This window comes from Lissotriton vulgaris, chromosome 4_1 (genome assembly GCF_964263255.1).
Source record: "Lissotriton vulgaris chromosome 4_1, aLisVul1.2, whole genome shotgun sequence".
In the NCBI taxonomy this organism is placed as follows: domain Eukaryota; kingdom Metazoa; phylum Chordata; class Amphibia; order Caudata; family Salamandridae; genus Lissotriton; species Lissotriton vulgaris.
Genome location: NC_141691.1, coordinates 415,711,513 through 415,734,254, shown reverse-complemented (window position 1 = coordinate 415,734,254; position 22,742 = coordinate 415,711,513).

Genomic DNA, 22,742 nt, shown 5'->3' with positions numbered 1-22,742 from the left:
CCTATTCTGGGTGTGTCCGCTTTCAGATTCAATAAAAAACGTTCAAGCCCATTGAAATAAATGGAAAATAGGAAGGGTGCAAGTATGCACCCTTGCCTAACACCACTCGTGCATTTAAAGGACTCTGTCTGGTCTTACCCCAGGTTATACTTCACTTTTCGTCTGATGAAGGTACCTCAAAATAGAAATGAGGCCAGCATCAACCCCCAGATCCGACAATATTGCCCACAGCTTCGATCGATTTAAGCAATCGAAGGCTGCTGCCAGATCCATGAAGGCTAAATAAACTTTTACCTGTCTGGCAACAGTATATTTGGTGACCAGTAAATATAAATTTAAGCACTGGTCTGTCGTGGACCTCCCAGCCCGACAGCCATACTGTACTTCTGTGAGGATACAGTTTTCTGCTTCCCAATCCATTAGGCGGTTCAGGATAGCCCTGCCCATTACTTTAGCTGTTACATCGATTAAAGAGATGGGCCTGTAACATTGGGGGCTATCTCTGCTACCCTTCTTGAAAATTGGTACTAATATAGCCGTTGACCATGAGCGGGGTAAGCCCGATGCTATGGCAGCATTTATAACTCTTGTGACTAATGGGCCCCATAGTTCTATGTTACTTAAGATAAAAGGTCCAGCGGGATCCCATCAGGACCAAGGGCTTTATTGCACGTAAGGCCCTTTATGCCCCCCTCAATCAATTTTAGGGTAAATTCTGTCCTCCCAAAAATGATGTCCCTATGGTCCTCATGTTCACCTTCCAGCGTGGTCCCTCTGTTATATAGAGCACTGAAATGTTCCACCCATTGTGCTGGGAGTACATTTGACGCAATGCTAGGACTATTCCCATCTTGAAAGCAGCGTTTATTAATTATTTGCCAAAACCTGGTAAGATCACGTCTTTCCGCAGCCTCTCGTAAATCTTCCCACGATTCAGTTTGAAGGGCTAACTTACGGAGCCTAACTTCTTGCTTATAATGTGCTCTGCAGAGCGTAACCCTGGCACCATCTCTGAGTTTCTGTTTGAGGGCAGCTCTAAGCTTTCTCTGGGCCAAAGAGCATCCCCTATCAAACCATCTTGGGTTGTGGGATTCCATCCCTTTCCTTGTTGCGTGCATTAAGCGATCTACTAGCCTACCCATCTCCTCAAATGCCTCCACCACCAGCGGCCCATTAATCTTCGGATTTAGACATACCTCCAACTGCTGTTTCCTTTTGGAGACTAATGACTTATAAAAACTTCTGCTATCCATTTTAGCCCATTTTAGTCTTCTGCCTTGATCTGTGACCATCTCCCTTATTTCTCTGTTCACCTTTGACACTACATTACTGACTGTGAGGGGGTTGTGGTCACTAAAGCCACTACAGTCGATTTTAAATGCTAAGACTCTCTTTTTAAGTAAGCGGGAGACAATAACAAAATCAATGTATGAACTACACCCTCTGCCTTTAAAGGTTGGATTAACCCCACTGTTGGATTTGAGAGATAAACGATCCATGGAATGAGACAAATCAAAGTTATTCATCATCGTATTGAGTTTGGCTCCATCTATTGTGTGGTCAAAATGGGCGCCCTCGACTAAATTACACAACGCCCAGTTTTCCATAAAGGGAATCAGCTGAGGACATAAATGGCAATTAAAATCCCCTGCAATTAAAATTAAAGGAGCAAGGGCATTATTCATCTTCTCTCTCTGGATTCCTAATTGATCCTCCAACTCCTCCACTCTACAACCCCCTGCATTTTAAAAATTAACTATAATCAGGTTAAGATCCCTGGTTTTGAACTGAACTGCAAGCATACAGTCTGATTTCCAGTTGAGATCCATCCAGGTCCCATCTAGAGTCAGACGGGCCCACAGAACGAGACCCCCTTTTGCTCTGCCTGCCCTAGATCTTAGAGCCGGGGTCCCAAACAGCTTATACCCCTCAAGATTAAAATTTGTTGGGTCTACTTCCCATGTTTCCTCGGCACAGATTACGTTGAATTTATTTACATAGTCCAGCCATTCCTTATTATAGAATTTGGTTGAAAGTCCCGCCACATTCCATGACAATAGGTCTACAGTGTTCCACTAACTCAGTTATACTGATCTCCTGACTGGCGGGGATCCCTCAATAACTTTCCCCACAGTTATTAATCCTTGTGATAAACTGCTTCTACTTTCCCCTTCTACCATATTTAACTGTCAGTCACAATCTTCCAACCCTGACAACGCCCCAAACCTATTTTGTAACCTGATGTTCTGTGGATTGTAATAGTTCGGGGCTGCACTTCCTGGTTGGGTACCCCATTTTTTGTTCTGTTCAGGGGCATAAATAAACTTTAGGGGAAGTGATTGGATTCGAGATCTAGAGCTGTGTTGTGCCCCATTGCAAATGAATTCGGCACATCTTGTGTCTCTGAAGTTAATAATAATACAATCACCTTCAGTCGACTTTGCCCATATTCCTACCCAATTTACTCTCCTAGCAAATAATATCTCTGGGCATATATAGCTAGGTAGTGGCCGGTTGGCATTCAACCAAAAAATACACTTATTTTTTAATTCCCTATAGGTCTCCCTCTTTCCATGTTGTAACGATGGCACCCCTGTCAGTACTACCACGTACGGGGATGAATCCGGGGGGAGATCAATTGCTTATTGAATCTGCACAGCGTGAGTTATAGGGGGTTTGTGTGTTATCTGAGGTTTTACAAAAGGGCTGATAACCTTCACCGTTTTATCCTTACTTGCCTGTTCTATATGAGGTTCCACTGCAGGGTTTCTCGGGGGATAGTGGCACTAGGAGTCGATACGTTATTTGCTACAAGGCTTTGACTACCTTTTGGGGATACATTAAAATTAGTTGGAGCATTAGAACTTGTACCCACAATGCCTTGCCCCCCCATTTGACTGCATGCAAATTGGATCCCTCCCCTGAAACCCCCTGGCCTGTACTGATGCAAGCAAAAGTTCCAGACACCCCAGTCTATTTTCAATATGATCCAGTCTATCGTGTATCAGAAGGGTTAGCTTATGTACAGTGCTTTCCAATTTTTTCCAAAAGGCAAGATCCGAGACCCGTGGGGCATCTCCATCCCTCGATTGCAATGTATTTGCCCCTTCCTTTGCAGGTGGCGGTGTGTGTGATGCACTTGTTAACAAATTCTCTTTGGGCGCAACCTCCTTAGCTTTTTTCCCTTTTCCCTCTGCCGCTTGCTGTTGCACCCCTGTCCATTTCTTTTTGGATATTGGGCCCTGCGACTGTTGTGCCACTCAGACTTTTGCACATCTGGCTGACCTGGTTTTCATATTGGGAGAAGGCTGCTTCTTGGCAGGGTTACTCGGATTAAGTCCAGTCTCAGGGCTTGCTTCCTGCAGTATAATAACACTTCCTTCCCTCCCCTCAGTAGAGGACCCCGTGTCATGCGAATCGGTCTCTTGGGGAGCGGGCAATCTTGCCCTTGCCAGACTACCTAATGAGGACGGCTTATCAAAGAGTGGATCTAGCGATAGTCTCTTTTCCGTAAGATCTATATCTTTAGCCAGAGCGGTAGAAACTCTTATGAAGAAATTGTCTAAAGTACCCATAAGAGACCCGCCAGTACTTCTCCTACAGTTTCCAGCTGCAACTGGGGGTGTAGTCATGGTTCCCACAATCCTCTTAGATAAATGGATGTAGATCCTAACCACACTTTGGACGTTGATTGACAGAACATGCAGGGACTCACTGACCTTTGAGACTGTAGATGTTATGGGGGTGGCCCGTCCCGTCCTTGTTCGGCTTGAACGGGCTTAAACAGGCCCGCCCTTGGCCAGGACTACGCCCGGTCACCGCCCGCATGCGTCCCGTGTGGCGTGGGCGCTATTGAAGGGAATCCCGGGCAAGCGCTGTCGTCACCTCTCTGCGCTGCCCGGGAATGCTGGGACGAGTAGTTCCTGCCCCAATGGTGGCCGTTCCCCTCACTGCGTTGGCATTAGTGAATCGCAGGCCGTTTCCCTCTTGGCAATGTCCGGGCTGGGGAAAGAAGAAAGGAACTCTCTCCGTTGCCCTCACGGCGGGTAAGTGCAAGATTCACCCAGCAAGCGAGTCACGCGTGGTGTGGGCGCTATTGAACGGAATCCCGGGCAGGCGCTGTCGTCACCTCTCTACGCTGCCCGGGAATGCTGGGAAGAGTAGTTCCTGCCCCGTTGGTGGCCGCTCCCCTCATGGCGTCGGCGTTAGTGAATCGCTGGCCGTTTCCCTCACGGCAATGTCCGGGCTGGGGAAAGAAGAAAGGCACTCGCACCGTTGCCCTTACGGCGGGTAAGTGCAAGATTCACCCAGCAAGCGCGTCGGTGTAGGTATGTGTCTTGGCGCTGAGCGGTGAGGCAGGGAATTTTCCATTGGTGTTGTCTGTCGAGCCCACCTCCATCCCGCCCCACCACCAGTGACCCAAAGCTCCATCACTTTACATCCAGAAAACATACAAAATCAGCACATATACAACATGCGATGCTGATTAAATAATTTCCCTAAGAAAATGCCTGTGTTCCAACTGGGAATTAAAGATGCAGATTACAAGCTTATATCTACTGCTCATAGTGACTACATTAAGGGCCTGATTACAGCTTTGGCTGTGCAATAGCGGGCTATCATGCCGCCGACCATATTCTGCACCGCCAAAGGTCACCGCTGGCGGCCGGCCAGATTACAATTATTTTTGTAGTCTGGTAGGCGGTCTTTTGGTATTTCCACACGGTGCCTTTCACAAAGGTACTACAATGGGAACTCCAAAGGCCCGTAAGTCTCCTTAGTGTTATGTGATTTCTGTTTCTATCAGGAAAGAGGGACAAAGCATTTTCAATATAGGAATGTGGCTGCAAGTAGACGCATGCTGTTATTGAGCGCAGGGAAACACTAGAAGAAATTGAGATATGTTGTAAAATAAAAACAATGAATCGACCCTATGAATTGCATATGTGATTTATTAACTCAGCCAAGGGGGGCTGAGTAAACAGTAAAATGAAATGAGGTTTTCAGTTTTTAGATATATGTGCATAATGACATTAATATCCCAGAATACACTCTGTTAAAAACAATTCGTCTTTTATCAGCTCGTTTAAACTCAGAGGGCAACATTTATTTCAATTTTGTTCTTAGATGAGACAATCTTGAAAAGCATAGATAACTGTAAATAGTGAGTGGATGACTGACTGTTTAGAGATTAATAAATAACAATTTGGAATACAATTTTAAATCTAAAAGATTCCCTACAAAAAGGCAGTATCTCCTTTCATGCGTATCCACATTCAGGGAAAGGTTAATTTGGATATGTGATTTATTTGAGAAGGCTGTGGGGTAAAATGCCATCTAATGGTAGCTCCATAAAAACCTAGGAATTTTGTGTGTGGATCACAAACACAGTATATGTGTCTCAGATTGGCAGTAATATTAGCAAAGCCAAGACAGATGCACATATTTCCAGGTGTTCTGCTTTACTTATTGCAACAATATGGTTCTGCAGGACTTTATTAAAACATATTTGAAAAATGTCATGATATTCTGATCGTTTGTCAAAGGATTTGCATATTTTAGCCATTCTTTTAAAGCCCAGACGAGCTCGCAAAACCTTCAGCAAGCTAACAAAGTCTATGAAAAAACCCTAACACAGGTTGGTTCGAACCAATGTAGCTCATCCTTGTACATGCAGCAAAGCGTGTTTGGTCAGCTCAGGTCTATCAATGTTTATTTGATGCAATGGAGAAGTGATGGAACAGCCAATGCCGTTATGTTGAGTTTGGAACAGCGTAATATTGACACACCCTTTCATGTCTTGACGGTGCCATATATACATGCATGTAGTACTATATATGTGTGTGCCTTAGTAACATACATTGGTGCACTTGATTGAAATACTGAAGGTGCATTCACTGAAGGATACAGACATCTGAATGAGTACGTACTAACAATATTTTCCTATAGTAATACCAATTTGCAGTTTCCATATATATCTGCATTTCTATATTTTGAGTACTTTTGTTAATACTGCATATAGTCACGTATTCATTTGAATAGTATCATGTTTTTATTTGATAACTGTATATGTTTACATAACTATGCAGTTAAATATGTGTTGAAGGGTTTTGCCACCTTAACTTGACTAAAGGCCTTAAGCATTTGGACTCTAATGTTTAACCTTCAGAGTGAAAGTTTGGTTCGTTTCAATGCTTTTTATCTTTACAGGTGCATTCATATGATCTCATAGTTAGTATAAAGCACATTTCATATGTGAGATAGTGAGGCTCAGGAACAGTACTTTTGGCTATGACGAAGGGTGCTAACGAAAAAAGGGGTATATTTGCGTGGCTTAACACAACCTTGTAAATATGGCCCTCTGCAAAACAGTGCTACTGCAGGTTCATGGGAATGTAATGGGTGTTACTGTGGGTGTTCCAATGCCCATGGCTTTTTGACACGGCTGCAGATTTACAAGGATCTGTAAATCTGAGGCAGAGCTTTTCAAAAGAAGACATTACTGTGGCGCAACAAGGAGAAATACTTTTATTTCTCCTCTTTATTTGTGTGTGCTACATTCTGCGGCACACTTAGAATGAGCAAAATGCCATTAATGATTGTTTTTGTGCAGGAAGGTATTCCTTCCTGCACAAACACAATCATCTCGGCAACAGAGGCACACTTGCTCCTGTCATATAGATGCTGCTTTTCTATATACTGTGTTAAGTTAGCATGAGTTTATTAAGTGTTTAAACAACATATTTTCCTTCGGCTTTACTTTGCACACGACGCATAATTGTTATTGTAGCTTTCAACCTAGACGAAAGATGTGATTTATTTGAGAATAATATGTTTTTACTCTGATATCAGTCGCGCTTGGTACACTGTCTGAACAGTGAGTGCTGAACCCTCTAAGGATAACTTAACACAAGGTTGCTGGGAGGTCTGATCCTCGCACCACTAGACATAACACAAATACAGTTGCTGCCAACATTGGGCTCTAAGCGGGTTTAAGATAGAGTTACTGAGAATGCAAAAACACACTTGATGATGCTTCACACGCAGAGAGCTGGTGGCAGTTGATGTGATCTTCTCCTCCTGAGATTCAGAGGTATGGGCCCACCCTGCTAAAACCCAAAAGAGACCTTCTTAGATATAATATAGTATGCTAAATAGGGAGTGCGAGAAATAGGTGTTATTAATTTCTATTGATTTTAGCACTATAATATGCTATCACCGTTTGCTTACTATGGACTAGTAACTATGCTGATAACTCTGATTCTTATAATATGTCTTCTTGTATTATATAAGATGGATCACTGACAAAATATCGACCTAAAAAATATCGACCTACAGGAATATCGAGTCAATAATATCGAGGGCAAGAATATCGACATCCTATCTACAACATGGTAAGTACAAAAATATCAAAAAATGATATAGATGTTAAAAATATCGATGTAAAAAAAACGTTTTTTTTTCTTTTAAAATATAAATGTAAAATAAAGTTAATAACACTAATAAATAAAATGTACATAGTTAAAAGTATATAATAATGTTTAAAATTAATAAATAATACATATTTGATAATAATACATTAATTACATATATACAGTAAATATATAATATATATGTAATGAACAATATATAGTATTAATTATTTTACTAATTTATAAATTAATAAAATATATTCTAATTTACTAATACATTTACAAACATAAAAGAATAATATAAATACAAGGTAAAAAATATAAATAATTAAATACTCTTTTCATATTTATAACATAAATTATTTAAAACGTTGGATAGCGTATGAGTAAAAATTACTATTCCCACTCCAGAGAGTGCAACAGTAGGGAAAGTGTTGGATAGCGTAGGGGTAACAATTATTATTCCCACTCCAGAGAGTGCAACAGTAGGGAAAGTGTTGGATAGCGTAGGGGTAACAATTACTATTCCCACTCCAGAGAGTACAACAGCAGGGAAAGAGTTGGATAGCGTAGGGGTAAAAATTACTATTCCAACTCCAGAGAGTGCAACAGTAGGGAAAGTTTTGGATAGCGTAGGGGTAAAAATTACTATTCCCACTCCAGAGAGTGCAACAGTAGGGAAAGCGTTGGATAGCGTAGGAGTAAAAATTACTATTCCCACTCCAGAGAGTGCAACAGAAGGGAAAGTGTTGGATAGCGTAGGGGTAACAATTACTATTCCAACTCCAGAGAGTGCAACAGTAGGGAAAGCGTTGGATAGCGTAGCGGTAAAAATTACTATTCCCACTCCAGAGAGTGCAACAGTAGGGAAAATGTTGGATAGGGTAGGAGTAAAAATTACTATTCCCACTCCAGAGAGTGCAACAGTAGGGAAAGTGTTGGATAGCGTAGGGGTAAAAATTACTATTCCCACTCCAGAGAGTGCAACAGTAGGGAAAGTGTTGGATAGCGAAGTGGTAACAATTACTATTCTAACTCCAGAGAGTGCAACAGTAGGGAAAGCGTTGGATAGCGTAGAGGTAAAAATTACTATTCCCACTCCAGAGAGTGCAACAGTAGGGAAAGCGTTGGATAGCGTAGGAGTAAAAATTACTATTCCCACTCCAGAGAGTGCAACAGTAGGGAAAGTGTTGGATAGCGTAGGGGTAACAATTACTATTCCCACTCCAGAGAGTGCAACAGTAGGGAAAGTGTTGGATAGCGTAGGGGTAACAATTACTATTCCCACTCCAGAGAGTGCAACAGTAGGGAAAGTGTTGGATAGCGTAGGGGTAACAATTACTATTCCCACTCCAGAGAGTGCAACAGTAGGGAAAGTGTTGGATAGCGTAGGGGTAAAAATTACTATTCCAACTCCAGAGAGTGCAACAGGAGGGAAAGTGTTGGATAGCGTAGGGGTAACAATTACTATTCCAACTCCAGAGAGAGCAACAGTAGGGAAAGCGTTGGATAGCGTAGGAGTAAAAATTATTATTCCCACTCCAGAGAGTGCAACAGTAGGGAAAGTGTTGGATAGCGTAGGGGTAACAATTACTATTCCAACTCCAGAGAGTGCAACAGTAGGGAAAGCGTTGGATAGCGTAGCGGTAAAAATTACTATTCCCACTCCAGAGAGTGCAACAGTAGGGAAAACGTTGGATAGCGTAGGAGTAAAAATTACTATTCCCACTCCAGAGAGTGCAACAGTAGGGAAAGCGTTGGATAGCATAGGGTTGAAATTACTATTCCCACTCCAGAGAGTGCAACAGTAGGGAAAGCGTTGGATAGCGTAGGGGTAAAAATTACTATTCCCACTCCAGAGAGTGGAACAGTAGGGAAAGTGTTGGATAGCGTAGGGGTTAAAATAACATACTTTTAAATAAAAAGAATTTTTAGTAATTCAAATATAAACTATGAAATAAATATAAACCATACAAAATACCTATACATAATTATTAACGACATGATTATCAAAATATATTTAACCCAAATTAAATATTAAATAATACAATTTTATATTATTTATTTACCAATTAATAATTAATTATCAATTATATTATTAACAAAACAATTATTTTAAAATCATTATTACTTAATTACATTTACATTACTTCCCACCATATTCCCCTATTAACCCACTACCCGCAACAGAACACATTTATCTATTTATGAATTAATTAAAATTATTTACCAATTAATTAAAATAACTAACCAATTAATTAAAATAATTACCAATTATTTCAAATGAATTTATAATTCCAAATAATTAATAAATAATTAATCCTAATTAAATTACTTCCCACCCTATTCCCCTATAAACCCACAACCCGCTTCAAAACATATTTATCATTTAATCAATTAATTAAAATTAATTTCCAATTAATTATAATTAATTAGCAATTAATGAACATTAATTAATAACTCCTACGAATTAATAATAATTAAACATAATTAAATTACTTCCCACCCTATTCCCCTATAAACCCACAACCCACAACAGAACATATTTATCAATAAATTAAAATTATTTTCCAATTAATTAAAATTAATTAGCAATTCATTAAAATCAATTCATAACTCCTACTAATTAATACTTAATTAAACATAATTACATTACTTCCCACCCTATTCGCCTATAAACCCACAACCCACTACAAAACATATTTATCAATTAATCAATTAATTAAAATTAATTTCCAATTAATTAAAATTCATTAGCAATTAATTATAATTAATTTATAACTCCTACTAATTAATAATTAATTCAACATAATTAAATTACTTCCCATCCTATTCCCCTATAAACCCACAACCCGCTGCAGAACATATTTATCAATTATTTAAAATGTATTTCCTAATAATTAAAATTATTTAGCAATTAATTAAAATTAATTTATTACTCCTACTAATTAATAATGAATTAACCATAATTAAATTACTTCCCACCCTATTCCCCTATAAACCCACTACCCGCTCCGGTACTAAAACATATATTTTGCTTATAAATACATTTATTAAGATATAAAATTAATACACATATAATATTATTTATTTTAAATACTTAAGTAAAACATATAACACATATATAATAAAAAACAAAAAAATCCTGTAAATATCGATATTAGTGTCATCGAAATTAGTGACATCGATATATATGCTATCGATATAACTAACTTCGATATTACTTACATCGATATAAATAATTTCGATATTACTTACCTTAGGGTCGATATTCTGTCCAACGATATTCTTGACATCGATATTCTATACCTTCGAAATTTCAAACACGATATTTTGGTAGGTCGATATTTACAACTCGATATTTTGACTGTATACCATATAAGATACTGCGTTTGAGAACCTTGCATTGAATAATAAATATTTCAAATGTGCACGTGTCCTCTTTTACTCCACGTTCTGGTTTAAAATGATTATAGAGCGAAAGAGTGTTCATGTGTTCCACGATACCTGAGGTAACCTAAGTTCAAGTTCTGGTTTGTCTAAGTCATTGGGAGTTTGTTATGACCAATAAGACACTGTAGCTAGCTCGGTAAGGGGATTTTGGATACTGAGGTGAGTTTTGGGTCACCCTAATTCACTGAGGTTCCGGATCTCTATGCACAGTTCTGTAAGAGAACGGAATCCCTGCTACACTCCAAGGTGCAAGAGTACCTACATTGGCAGCATTTTTAGAGCCGGCTCAGAGGAGAGCACATGAATGCACCATATTCTTGCTAATCCAATACATCCCAGCATATTGAGAATGACGCTGCTTAGCACAGCAAAATTGCTTGTGGCACCACTCAGTGACATTTTCAGGTAAATATGCCCAAAAAGGAGGACCCAGATTCATGTAAATATCTGGAGACAGGAGGAATCTAAGGGCGTCCTGGGGTTCAGACCAAGAGATGGGAGTATTGAATGATGCAGCTATGTTCTGCTGTGAGAAGTTGGAAAAGTACTGGGACACATGATGGGGATTCCCAAATGTTGTGTGAAGTTTTAATTTGTGTTCTACTTTAGATTTAGGCAGATTCCTTTTAGACTTAGAGGGGTACAGACCTCTTTGCTACATTTCTGTTGTGTGTCTTTATGCCATGTAAGCCTGGGCGTAGTTTGCGTAGCCGCACTCCGCGGAGCTACGCGAAGATGCACTTGCACTCCGCGAACTACGCATAACTCCGCGAACATGCGTAGTAGCTTGCTTGACCCGTTCACGAGCCATTTTTCGTCTTCGGGAGCGCCGTGGAACTCTGGAACCTGCTCGACACCACATCTCCAGACGTTGCCTTCCTCACGGAAACATGGATGAACGCCTCCTCAGCGCCCGACATCGCCGTCGCCATCCCGGACGGATACAAGATCACCCGGAGAGACCGCGTCAACCAGACAGGAGGAGGCATCGCCATCATCCACAAGAACACCATCCGCATCACGACCAACTCAGACGACACCCTCACAGCCGCCGAACATCTTCACTTCCAGATACACACCGATCCCAAGACCACACTCAGAGGCACCCTCATCTACAGATCCCCAGGACCTCGCACACAATTCAGCGAAGACATCGCAGACTTCATCAGCCCGCACGCCCTCGCCTCCGCTGACTACATCCTCCTAGGGGACCTCACCTTCCACCTGGAGAACAACAACGACAACACCACCACCACCCTGCTGGACAACCTCGCCAACCTCGGACTCATGCAACTGGTGAACACCCCCACCCACTACGCCGGACACACGCTTGACCCAGTCTTCTCCTCCAGCAAGTACATCTCCTTCAGCCACTCCACCGGACTCCACTGGACAGACCACAGCTGCGTCCACTTCAGCTTCAGAAAGACCACGACTCACCACCACCCGCAACAGGTTCCCCGCAGGAACTGGAACAAGATCACCACCGACCAGCTCACCACTTCACTGTGCCAGAACCCTCCCGCCAGCTCAACGGACCCCAACCAAGCAGCCAACAACCTCACACAGTGGATCACCAATTGCGCTCACCCAACCAGCCTCGACCACTCGCAGTCCGGCTTCCGCGCCAACCACAGCACCGAGACCGCCCTCATCGCAGCCACTGACGACATCCGAGCCCTGCTCGACAACTGGGAAACAGCGGCCCTCATCCTCCTGGACTTCTCCGCAGCATTCGATACGGTCTGCCACCGCACCCTAGTGCAGCTCCTCAGCAACATCGGAATCCAAGAGAAGGCACTGGAGTGGATCATCACGTTCCTCACCGGAAGAACCCAGAGAGTCCGCCTCCCCCCGTACAGATCCAAGGCCACCGAAGTCATATGCGGCGTACCACAAGGATCATCACTCAGCCCCACCCTCTTCAACGTCTACATGAGCCCCCTCGCAGCCATCATATGCCAACACAACCTCAACATCATCTCCTACGCCGACGACACCCAGCTGATCCTCTCCCTCACCAACGACCCAGGAACCGCCAGAACCAATCTACACGAAGGGATGAAAGACGTAGTCGAGTGGATGAGGAACAGCCGCCTGAAACTGAACTCAGACAAGACGGAAGTCCTCATCCTTGGATCATCACCCTCCGCCTGGGACGACTCCTGGTGGCCCCCTGCCCTTGGCAGCGCACCCAAACCAACGGACCACGCACCCAACCTCGGCTTCATCCTGGACTCCTCCCTCTCGATGACCAGACAAGTCAACGCCGTCTCATCATCATGCTTCAACATCTTACGCATGCTCCGAAAGATCTTCCGATGGCTCGCCACCGAAACCAGGAAGACGGTCACACAGGCACTCGTCACCAGCCGACTGGACTACGGAAACACCCTCTATACCAGAACGACAGCCAAACTCCAGAAAAGACTCTAACACATCCAGAACGCCTCCGCACGACTCATCTTGGACATCCCCCGACACAGCCACATCTCCGGACACCTGAGAGACCTTCACTGGCTCCCCGTCAGCAAGAGAATCACGTTCCAACTCCTCACCCACGCACACAAGGCCCTCCACGACCTGGGCCCCAGGTACCTCAACAACCGCCTGACCTTCTACACTCCCACCCGCCTGCTACGATCGACCAGCCATGCCCTCGCCGCCGTGCCACGCATCCGAAGATCCACCATGGGAGGAAGATCCTTCTCCTACCTGGCAGCCAAGACTTGGAACTCCCTCCCCATCCACCTCCGCCTGACCCAAGACCACCTCTGCTTCAGGAAGCAACTCAAGACATGGCTGTTCGAGCAGTAGCGGACCCCCCTCCCCCACGCGCCTTGAGACCCTCTGGGTGAGTAGCGCGCTATACAAATATCCTGATTGATTGATTGATTGATTGATTGCCTGCATGCTCGGGATGTGTAGCGCGCGAAGTTACCCATGAGGTTTGTCCCGCCCGCTCGTGTCCCCTTATTTCCAGTCACTACTAACGTGTTCGCGAGTTATTCTGTGCCAGATTGCAGTTTCTGCGTGTTTGGCAACTCGATCTTAGCGACAAGCATCCTCGCGCACGCGAAAATGCTATTGAGCGCGCGAGAACTACGCTACGTAGCAGTTTGCGGAGTATTCGACAACTTTGCGTTCTCCGCGGAGTGCGGAGTTGCCGAAACTCTGCAAACTCCGCGAACGGAGCGTAGTTCTTCGCCCAGGGCTAATGCCATGTATTACTCCTGATCTTGGAAAACTTCCACAGAAGTCTCTACAATGCTGGCACCTTCCTGCTTTACTGGATCTCATTAGTGTTTTCGCCAACTAATACTACTTAGTTTAGTCTCAGTTAGGTCATTTAGATGTACTCATGTAAAGGTAAAAGAGCCAGACATCTTTTACTGATCATCACATTTCTGTTCCTTATTTTCTGCATTGCTATTACTGAATTCCTTGTATGCCTCATGTTATTACTAACCTTTGTCAGATGATTTGGACTGCCAGTAGTGATTCTGTATGTTGTACAATATATGCATGAGAATTGCATACATCAGTCTGGCCTTGAATTTGTAGTATTTAATCCCAGCTACCGACTTTTGGGTCCTCAATGTATAGCCAAATGGCCTATACTGTAAAGTGAACCTTTGGATGGTGCTAACTTCTCTTAATTTCCCAGCCATCTAAAAAGGTCTGTTTAAGGGAAAATTTTATATTCTGCTCAGTGCTCTGGCAGATGGTAGCAGAGGATGGCTACATCCTGGAATAGGGGGAGTTAGAATACTTTTTTAGAGCAATTAGATCTAATCCCAGCCCTAGAGCCCATGCTTTGGTTTGGAGGACTGGCAGAGTGCCAGCAGTTCGAGAAAGAGTTGTAACAGAAGAGGTGTGAGTTTTAATTGGGTTACGTGTACTAATGGCTTGTGCTTATCTTGCAGTGTTCATGAAGATTGGGTGATGTTTGGCAGAGATATTTTGAAAGTCGTGTAAATGTGGCACTTATGGTGGAGAAGTTGAAGTTGTTATGGGGGACCTAAAGGAATTTCCACTGCGGCACCTGCCCCTGTATCCTCTGCCTGCTGGGGGTGCCTCCACCAGGGGTGGGGTGTGATGTGTCCACTGTCCTGCACCCTCCGCTGCTGTAAGCCAGTCTTGGTCTCTGCTGCCTGGGGGCTGGGGTGCCACAGCAGTCCAGTGCTTGACGCTGTGGGGTTGGCGCACTCGCAGCCCCTGTGTCCTGGGAGGATGTTGTAGCCCCTCCTGCTTCACCTGCAGAGCCCTGTCCCCACTGTCCCCACCCTACAGACTGCCTCCATGTCCCCTGAGTAGGCTGCTTCTACCCCCTACTCGGCCAAAGATCCACCTAGGTAAGTGGATGCTGATACACACGGCTGGGGCCCGCTGACTGGGGCTGTCGTCATTGACAGCTCGGTCTCTCTGCCTCTGCTTCTGTCTCGCCTCCAGATCTTACCTCTTTTCCTCCTTTCACATTTTGTGCTCATCTGTCACGCTATTCATCTTCTGCATCCGCTGTTTTTTGTCACATTCTTCCCCTTTTGCTTTCTGCTTTTTCTCCTCTCTTCCTGCCTGTCGCATTGTGCTGTTCCTCGCTGTGACCCCGCAGCTGCTCGGTCCCGTAGCCCCATTCCCCTCCTGCACAGTTCTTCCCTTTCCCCCCTCCCTGCACCCATTAGTCCAGTCCTCACTCTCACTCCACTCCATGGTCACTGTGGCACGAAGGAATTGCTGCTGCAGCACCTGCCCATGTATCCCCTGACTGCTGGGGGTGCCTCCCCCAGGGATGGGTTGTGATGTGTCCACTGTCCCGCAACCTCCGATGCTGTAAGCCGGTCTTGCTCTTTGCTGCCTGGGGGCGGGGGTGCCGCAGCAGTCAAGTGCTTCACCCTGCGGGGTACTGACACACTCGCAGTCCCCAAGTGTTTCCTGTGTCCTGGTAGGCTGTTGTGGCCCCTCCTGCTTCCCATGCAGAGCCCTGTCCCCACCCTATAGACTGCCTCCATGTCCCCTGGGTATGCTGCTGCTACCCCCTGCTGGGCCAAAGATCCGCCTAGGTGTATAGATGCTGATAGAGATCGCTGGGGCCCGCTGACTGGGGCTGTCGACATTGACTGCTCTGTCTCTCTGCCTCTGCTTCTGCCTCGCCTTCTGATCTTATCTCTTTTCCTCCTTTCACATTTTGTGCTCATATGTCACGCTATTCATCTTCTGCATCCCCTGATTTTTGTCACTTTCTTCCCCTTCTACTTTTTGCTTATAATCCTCTCTTCCTGCCTGTCGCATTGTGATGTTCTTCGCTGTGCCCCCACAGCTGCTAGCTCCCACAGCCCGCTCTCCTCTTGCGCAGCTCTCTCCTTTCCCACCTCCCTGCACCCTGCAGTCCAGCCCTCCCTCTAACTCCACTCCATGGTCACTGTGACACGATGTGCAGCAGGCACAGACATGAAGCGTGTTGCAGGTGCACCAAAGGCACCTGGAGCACTTCTGGGACCATGGGCCTCAGTCCTAGGGCCATCCCCCCTATGACACAAGCATCCTCCACACCCTCAATACTGGACACCACATCGCCTGCCACCAGGCATCACCGAATGACACCCAGGGTCCCTTCTCCTGCAGACTCTGCCTCTGCACCTTCACCTGCCACTGCACAACAGCCTCACCCACTGAACGACCAAGTCATACCAGATCCGACTCTCTCAGCTGTATCCTGCTCAACACACGTTTCCTCCACAAACACGCCGTGGAGACCTGGGACCTACTCAACTCTGGCCACCCCAACATCGTCTTCCTCACGGACACCTGGATAAACTCCACCTTTGCCCTGGACATTGCCACTGCCATCCTGGACGGCTACAAGATCATTCACAAGGACCGCATCAACAAACCGGGTGGAGGCTTCGCCATCGTACACAAAAGCACACCACCTCACCACCCACTGAAACAACCATGCAACCAACATGGAGCTTCTTCACTTCTGGGTCCAGACCAACCTGAACACCACCCTCCAAGGCACCCTCATCTACAGACCTCCCAGGCCCCATCCATCCTTCAATGACTTTATCCTCGACTTTATCGCACCACACACTCTTGGCTCCTCTGACTATATCCTCCTTGGCAACCTCAAATTTCATCTGGACAACCCCAACAACAAGAACATATTATCCCTGCTGGAAAACCTCACCACCCTGGGACAGAGACATTGGGTTACCTCTCCAACTCACTCAGCAGGACACACCTTGACCCTGTCTTCTCCAGCAGCGATAATGTCTCCTTCAGCCACTCCTCCGTGCTACCTTGGACTAACCACCGCTGCGTCTACTTGTCCTTCACTAAAATCACTGTACACCACCTCACCCACCGCTACCTTCACAGTAGCTCAAACAAGGTCACTGAAGAACAGCTCACCACTTCCCTCAGCAACACCCCACCTCCGACTTCTGCGGGCACTAATACCTCAGCTCACACCCTCCACCAATGGATCTCCATATGCACCGACGCACTGGTTCCTATCACGAAAGTGCCAGGCAAACCACATTCCAAAAAAAGCAAGTTAGTTCTCCCCTGCCCTGCATGAATCCATATGCTCCTGAAGACGGCTCGAAAAGAGATGGAGGAGCAGGAAGACCGCTCATCCTTCAAAACTGCTGTTACCGCACATCACCATCTCATCAGAGCAACAAAGAAAGAGGCCCTAAAAGAAAGGATCAATGCCAACGTGCACAAAAGCAAGGAACTTTTCAACATGGTCAAGAATTTCGCTAAACCCAGCACAGGGATAGCAGACATCCCACCCTCCCAAGACCTCTGCCACAACCTCAACGCCTTCTTCCTCTGCAAGATCACGGAAATCTATGACAGCTTCAACAACCTCGATACCCAAAACCCTCTCTCCCCACTCGCAATCATCGCACCCAATGATACCAGACCCCAGCAGAACTTGATCAGTGGACTACCCTGATCACAGACAACACCCTAAATATCATAATGAGCATCCACTCAGACTCACCCTTGGACCCCTTCCCACACCACATCTTCAAGAGAGCCAGCAACTCCATTGCCCTCAAACTCTGCCACACCATCAACTGTTTCATCAACTCCAACACATTCCCGAAAGACTGGAAACACACAGAGATCAACCCCTTGCTGAAGAAACCCTGTGCCAACCCCAAGGACCTCAAAAACCTCAGACCCATCTCTCTGCTCCCCTTTCCAGCAAAGTTCATTGAGAAGACAATTAACTGCCAACTTTCCGAGTTCATCTTGGGGGAACCACATCCTGGACGAAGTAATCACATTAAGGAGACCACCCTAATCGCCACCACAGATGACGTCCGCACCCTCCTCAACCAAGGCGAAACCTTGAGACCCTTACGGGTGAGTACTCACAGTTCACGACCCACCTGAATAATTGATTGATTGATTTATTGATTATTGGGTCCAGTGTGACCTAAGATACTGAGATTATATCAAAAATGACAGAAGACACGGTATTGTAATTGTCTGCTTAAGTACTGTGGTAAGATGCTGACAGCACAAGTGAGATCAGGCCCTTTTTCTTTGTGTGTTAAAGTGATTGGTGTGGTAGACTCTTTACACAGGGGGAAGCTGTACTAATCGGCATGAGTCCCCGCAGTTCAAGGTCTGTAAATGTGTATGTATAGGCATTTATATAGCGCACTACTTACCCGGAGGGTCCCAAGGCGCTTCGACCGCTGCGAAACCCTTCCTGGCTTCCCTGAGAGATGGTCCCTTAATGGGTATCTCCAGGGTGAGACCAGGCATCCCCGGCGACTGGTGGGGCCGTTAGTGAAGATGAGGCAAGCTAATGCCCAGAGTTGCCGAGTGTGATCGCTGATCAGAGTGGGCACCGAGGCGAGAGAATTATCGAGTCCGCTGACCCTGGTCCAGAAACCTGCCGCGCCGGGAATCGAACCCTGGTCCCGGGCCGTTCTCTGCTCTCGGGTCTGCCGCCACTAACCAGTGAGCCACACTACTTCACTCATGAAGGTCTCATTAAAGTCTCACTACAAGGTCTCATTAAAGTGTGCTTGAGTAGGTTGGAAAGTTTTATTCTGAAACATTTCTTGTATGATTGAATACTGTTGATTTCTTTAGTGAAGCAGACAAAGCAATTTCATTGTATTTGTTTACATGTGTATTGCTGAGGAGAGTGCATTAGTGAAAACTGTAAAGGAGGGGGAGCTGCTGCAAGAAGTGAGATTGACGTCACCATGTTGGTATTGGGAGTCTACATCATTGAGTGTCACACTGGTATTGGTTGTATTGTGGGTAAACCATTATTTCATGCTCAGAAACAAAATTCTATTTGTGATTTTTTATGTTTGATTGGAAAACGAAATGTTTTAAAGCTATACAATATTTGTTGAGGGGAGATGTGACAGTGCCTTTTAGAGACAAAGTAAAGGCAACACCCAAATATACTCCAAACCACTGTATGGCAAAAAATGCAGGACTTCACACATGTACTTGACTAAAACAATGGCACAAGATTACAGAAGGTAAACTGGTATTTTCACGCTATGGTACATTTATTGTGAGAGGCATTTAAAATTTCAGGAGGATAATATAACTACACAGTTTGTACCTCTCAATGCCTGGAAGGGTGCAGCTCCAGCCAGCGAGAAGGAAAGGTGTGAAGGAAGAGCTAGAAAGGCAGTGCGTACTTAAACTGATGCAAGATGTGATGCAGAATCGAGGAAGTGGAGAACTGACATGATAAAGGGAGCTGAATTATACCGTGAATTAACAAGTGAAGAATTTGAGAAAGGGAAGGAGAGGAAAAGGAAAGGAAAGGCAAAAGAGACAAGTCAAAAGAACCAGATGAGAGAAGCAAAAACAGAAATATTGATTCTAGCAATAGTCTTCTAAATGTGTTGTTGTCAGAGTGACCATCTCCATATAATGAGACCCAATTGATAGGAGGGGAAAGCTTTAATGCGACTGGAATTTCTGGAGTGGCTACCGCAGTACTATTTGTGAGCTCTAATGTCATGGGAGCCACTCCTGTGAATATAAATCAAAATCCAATAAGAGGGAATTCAGGGATTTGAGCCTTGGCACCTCCACAGCTCTTAATGCTCTAGATGCTCTTACTGTCCTGGGCACCATTGGGCCTGTGGTTCCTATATACAACCCCAGTTCTGAAGGAAATGTAAATCACAATGTGTCTGTCCCTGACAGGCTGAATGCCTCAGAGAATGCTCCTATGAGTATGAGCGCAGGAGGATCTGTTCCTTTAATTCCAATGAATGTGAGTTACCCTTAAGGTGTGTGTGAAGACCCCAGGAGGCCCTAGACAGGATTTGGGCCTTTAAGGTCATTCCCAAGATTGCCAGATATAGATATGAATGTAAAATGTAAATAGGGAATTGTTTTTCATGAGTGTTAGAGTGACCTGTTGAATGTGGAATGTGTGGACTGATTGGGAATAATGAATGCTTTACAATATTTTAAATTATGTACAGTTTTATTGATTGTTTTTTGTATATAATGTCTTTGACCGTAGGGATCCAAAAATTTGTATAAGTTTCATTAAATAATTGACATATGCATTTCAAATGAAAAATAAAATAATGATTTTTGATGAACTATTAGTCTTGGAACCCACGTTTGGTTTCATTCCAATGTGCTGTGACGAATAATAGATATTCAGGATAACAGTATTGGCAATTGTAGACTACTTTTAAGGCAGCTGGATTATTCAGAAGCACCTTAGTGCCCCTGCTCTGGAAGGGTTTGATTAATTGCAGAAGTCGCCACCTTCTCTCAACAGTGGCGTGCCAGAAGTCCGGTCAAACGAAAATTACACATCTTCTACATTTCTCCTGGCCTCAGGCCTAGCTTTTTTAAACACCGCCTGCCTTAAGAGGAAGTTCCAGAAAAAGACCGAAACAGCCCTCGGTTTAGTCACTTGCCTGACAGGATGTCTCATAGTTAAAGGTGTCCGGTGAACATGTTGAATCTCCAGCTGCCAGTTCCAGTCCGAGAGTTCCGGGAATGCCTTCTGAAAAAGTTCCATCATATAGCTCCAATTGCCCGTTCCCCCTTCCCTTCTGGGATTCCCAGGACCCTCCGAATACACCGCTGGCGATTTTCACTATCCTTCAGTTTCCATTAGATATCCGTGATCTGCTTCTCTTGATCTTTAGATTGTGTGAGTTTGTCAGCTACCTCCGTCTTGACATTGCTGACTCTGGTTTCAAGCTCTGTAAGGCGCTCCTCTATAGTATGCAGGTCTTTGTCAGTTTGCTTACTGCGCCCTGTACTTTTCTTGCCAACAGGCGACCATTCAGTGCCATCAGACAGGGAAAAAACGGTCGCTAGGATGTAACTCAGTCTCTATATTAGCTTGTTTAGTGCTTTGATCCTGGGACTGGTCTATGAGATTAACTTGCTGTGCTGTTTTAATAGCTGGGGGTCCTTTACCCATTGTACACCCCATTGCCTCTCCTCCCCCTGTCTGCCATGATCCCTCATTCTCCTCATCCAGATTCAAAAGTTTTTTGTCATGTCCCGGTCTCCACTGCTGAATTATACCCAGTTTTTTTGTAATGGTAGGATTCAGTACATCTCCCTTTTTAGAGATACTTACACTCTGACTTGCTGAGTGTAGCTCTTTCGCCATGCTTGTATGGGGGCTGCCCTGCTCAGTAGTCGCTGGTCCATTACCTCAATCCGGTTCTTGGGAGGATCCTGTTTCTCCTGCCTCTACCTCCGCGGTTGTAGCTGCCTGTTGTTTCCCACTAGGAGCACACTGCATTTCCAGCACTGTGGCACCCGGTAGGCATTGTCCTGAGGAGAACCCTCCTCTTCCTTTCTCTGCTGCCTGCTCCTTCTCCGGCACTGATGCAGCGGCGAGAGGGGTCTGTTTAGCCCCTTGTCTTCTTTTCTCGCCCTCCGGGTCTAACGTATGGGGCACAGCTGGCCTCCCCATTTGTGATGCTGGCAGTTTTGGGGCCCATCCGTGCGATCACTTTTTCTCAGCATTGCTGACAGCCTGTGTAAGCTAAAACCAGCTCGGTCAGCCAGCTGAGCACGGCCCGGCACTCTGATGGCAGCGTGTCCCCTGGACGGATTTCAGACCCTGATCGATAGTCGGCGATGGTGCAAGGGATCACAGCATCCAGGGTCATTAGGCTCCTGCAGTATGTAGTTCTTTTAGCTCTTTTTCTCTCCCCTTCCTTCCTGAACCATTTTCACGGTGCTATGATGGCAGGTACGCTACAACGGCCTCAGGTGGCCACCATCTTGCTTCCCCACAAGCTCCATAACTTCCAATGCCACAACAAGCTGCCAATGGCCCTAGATTACATTTAAACCTAGTTATGAATATGAATCAGAATACTTTCCAGAGCAACAATACTTTTCACCAATTTCCCATGTTTGATACGGTTGACAATTATGTCTCCGATCAGTCCGCCTATCGGTCCCTGAGAGCGGACGAAGATTGCACGCTTGGTGCAGTTTTAGAGGTAGACCTGATCGGTCCATTTATAGATGATGAAGTAAATGGCCAACCCGTATCATTTCTGGTTGATACTGGTGATACCCGCTCAATTGGTAGAACAGTGGAAGTTCCAAACCTACCCCTCTCTGGAAAGTTGTAGTAGTTGCAAACAAAACTCCATAACTGAGGAGGTACCTGTAAAAATAGGGAATTTTGGTAGAATCATCAATTTGTGGTATGTGTTTCGAGTCATGTGAGTTTTTTGGAACAAGATCTATTGTGCAAGCTGAATTACACCATTAGTTGTACCCGAAAGGGTGTGGAGTTCCAAACTTATGATGGAGATGTTGCTTTTAAATTGACTAATCAAACCCCAACAGTTGAGCTGTTCCCTATGTTGACAA